This window comes from Charadrius vociferus, unplaced genomic scaffold (assembly GCF_000708025.1).
Source record: "Charadrius vociferus isolate BGI_N301 unplaced genomic scaffold, ASM70802v2 scaffold163, whole genome shotgun sequence".
NCBI lineage: Eukaryota > Metazoa > Chordata > Aves > Charadriiformes > Charadriidae > Charadrius > Charadrius vociferus.
The window spans coordinates 15,090,590-15,093,824 of record NW_009648332.1 but is presented as its reverse complement, the minus strand read 5'-3'; the positions used below and the strand labels follow the sequence as shown (position 1 = coordinate 15,093,824).

The 3,235-nt window shown below is 43.5% G+C and overlaps 1 protein-coding gene across 1 annotated transcript in view; it reads right to left on the bottom strand.

Annotated features, from left to right (window-relative positions):
- RPL5 (ribosomal protein L5) overlaps positions 1-3,235 on the bottom strand; it is an 18,057-nt gene that overhangs the window by 7,260 nt on the left and 7,562 nt on the right. The gene's annotated exons all lie outside the window — the stretch shown is intronic.

Below are 3,235 nucleotides of genomic sequence, written 5' to 3'. Positions count from 1 at the left end.
CCTGTCGCCCCCGCCCGGCGTGCTGCCCCCTGCCGGCCCGGAGGAGCGCCACGGACCGCGGCCATCTAACGCCCACGCGTAAGGTGCCGTCGCTTCCACCTCTTCCTTCGTTAACGGCCGAAACAGTTGTTAGCCAGGGACCTATCGCAGCAAAGGGATTCTTACTGCAGGAAAATCAATAGATTGGGTCTTAAAAATCACCAATTATGGAAATGGTATAGGATTTTAGCTCCCTTCATTTTCTGGGGAGAAATCTCACGGTGGATTGGACAGTAATTAAAACATTAAGCCAACCGAGACCCAATCAAATGCTGTTCCTAAAATAAATTATAGATGCTTGGGTAATTGACATCTGCTGAAATAAAGCGAGAATATATATGCGCATATATATGTGTACATATACTGTGACAAATAGGTGAAGTGGCATCAGATTTCTTGACATTGTCAGAGAAAAGGGCAGAAAGCAAACATCTTTAAAGGTTCCTGATGCGTTTGTCTGGTTATCCTCATTTGCTTTACTTAAAAAAAAAAACAAACAACAAAAAACAAATGACCACACTAGTTGTCATACATAGACCAATAATTTAAAAAGTTAATATTTTGATATAAATAATCACAAGAGAATGAAAACAATGATAAATGTTTCCTACATCAGGCAAGTACCACCATGGTTCCTACCTGCTAGCTTTAGAAATTATTTAACTATTTAAATCTGAATTTTAGAAAGTTCAGAATTCTACATACTTTTCAATTTTTACATAACAGAACTCTAGGGGAGCACATTGTCTTAGCTGCTCCCTAGCATATAAATGCATGCTCTCCCATAAGGGTTTGCTGGCAACTGCTGGGCAATTACTTGCTTTGATGAGAAAGGCCTCACGGTCAATGGTATCATAAGCACGGCTCCATTAGTCCTGCTGTAAAACCAAGAAAAAATAAAATCGATTTCTTGTTCTCTGTAAGAAGACATTTTACTCCTAAAATAACTCACCATCACAAAAATCAGCCCGTTATCCCATCACACCTCCACGTGCTCTCTTGCTTGTTGTCACTCTGCAGAACAGGGAGGCTCCAGCTGCGCTTATTAGCCCCACCCCGGAATCACTTACAAATTCGGGGCGAATCTCTCCTTTCACCTTCAGTGGCAATGTTTGTTAAAAGGGTGACTGCTATTCATAGAGGCACTGAGATTGTTGAGGTAAAAGCTAAGATTTTCAATGCCTTAATAAAACATTTTTTTTACTGATAATACTTATTGATGGGGGAAAAAAGGTATATTTGCATTTTTTTTCTTTGAGGCTATCTCAATTTCTGTTGTATTGTATGTGGTGCTTTTACTTGAGTATGTTCTGGAAAGCAAGGTGTCAGGTGAGTCTTTTAAAGCAGTGTCTTGTGTTTAGGAAACGTCTCTTGGGCTGGTGAGACCACCCCTGTGAGCAGGGACCCTCTCCCCATCTGTCTCCAGAAGGGGACCTCAGGGCAGCGAGGCTGCTGGCTAGGCTGGACAGACCTACGTGGTCACTGGTGGCAACTGAGCTTTTTCTGCTGTGGCTTCCAACAGTTGATAACCTTAAAGAAGCAAAAAAAAAAAAAAAGTTACGCTGGAGGCCTACCTATAGCCTATTGCTGCTTATTTGGTTTTTTGAGTATATTATTTGTGTGTTTGGCTGTAAAGCAGGATGTAGAGTAGTGTTTGTGTCCTGGTAGTGTTGGTTGGGGTTTTTTTTAATTAATCTTTTATTGGAATCCTTACAAACGAAAACTTCTGTGTGGTTTTGCCTGGGATTCTCTAGTCTTCATTGTAGGCGCACAATGGCACACGGGCTCGTTATGAGGTGAGGAGCTGCTCTGAGCAGACCTTCTCTCAGCAGTCTGTGTAACCTCATCGGCATCTGGCCAAAACGCGCCCAACCAACTCGTGTAAGGAAGGGCCCGTCCGGCTGTTTGGCACTCCCGGAGAGCGCCTTGTTTCGGGCAGCTTCCAGCATACAGATGGCATTATGGAGGTCCCTATGCAGACACGGTGGCCACACCACAGCAGCCCGCCCTTCGCCGGCCAGATGCGATGCACCTTTGCTTTACCTGTTTGCAAATCCTCAGATTTAAATCCTTATTTTGTTGGAATTCCTTCAGGCAAAGATTTTGGTTTTCCCCATTGTATGCCTGGTTCATGCAAGTTTGGGCATAATAAAATGGTCTGATGCTGTCACTTCAGAAAAACTCATATGTAAGTTTATGGTAAAGGTACTTAGCTTTTCTAGGGAGGTGAAGAAGCTGGCATTTTGCATTGAGAAGCCTGTGTGGGCAGAATATTTAACACAGCAGACAGGCTTGTGGGAAGTGGCATTCAAAGAGAGAACTAGGAGTTTTTAATCAGTAGAAATGAGTAGTGTTTTTAACTCTGTTAGTGTGGGCTGCTCAAGATCAGCTCAGGTAGCATTTAAGACAAGATGAGAAAGCTCAGAAAGTGCACATGCAGCAGTAACAGAAAATCATTCATCACTTGAAATGAGCAGACAAATATGTGAACGGGGTATAGGTCAGTCTGAAATCATGGAAAAGAAAGAACGGATCAAGGCTAGGGAAAGCATAGTATTTCCTTGAAGAATAATGTGCTAACTAAGCAAGAAACAGAAAGTCAGTAAAGGCCATTTGACACTTACGGGGAGCAAGCCCTTGGTCTCTTGCTGTAAATACCATCACGTGGGGCAGAGCCCGGGAACGTGGCAGACTGCAGAGCATGTGCACCTAGAGAACTGTGGAGAAGGCTGCCCGTATAAGAAACGTCATCAGATTGCGTATTACCACTGGCTACAGAGAGCTAGGGTTTGGATGTATAAATATCAAGAGCTAAAAATGGTACAAGAAACCACACAATGCTGGGTATGAATCGTTCATTAAAAATCCAACATAGATAATTACCCTCCCTACTTTTATCTCCTTTTAATGTTGAAAAGTCTCTCAATGGAGACTTCTCTGCAAATAAGGGAATTTGGGGGGGGCTGCAGCGGGTCTGTCTGCAGAGAGTGATGTCTGCCGTGGCTGTATGGAAGTAGCGTTAAACCAGGAACCTGTGGGCCTCTCCTTCTTGAGAGAGAGAGAGAGAATTTTCCAACGCGGTTTTGGGGGATCTCCTTTACCAGCACCTCCTGCCGCATCTGCATGGACGTGCTTATATAACGAGGGTAGAAAGTCGATGTTAGTGTTCTGGCTACTTGTTATGCATCCCAGCTTT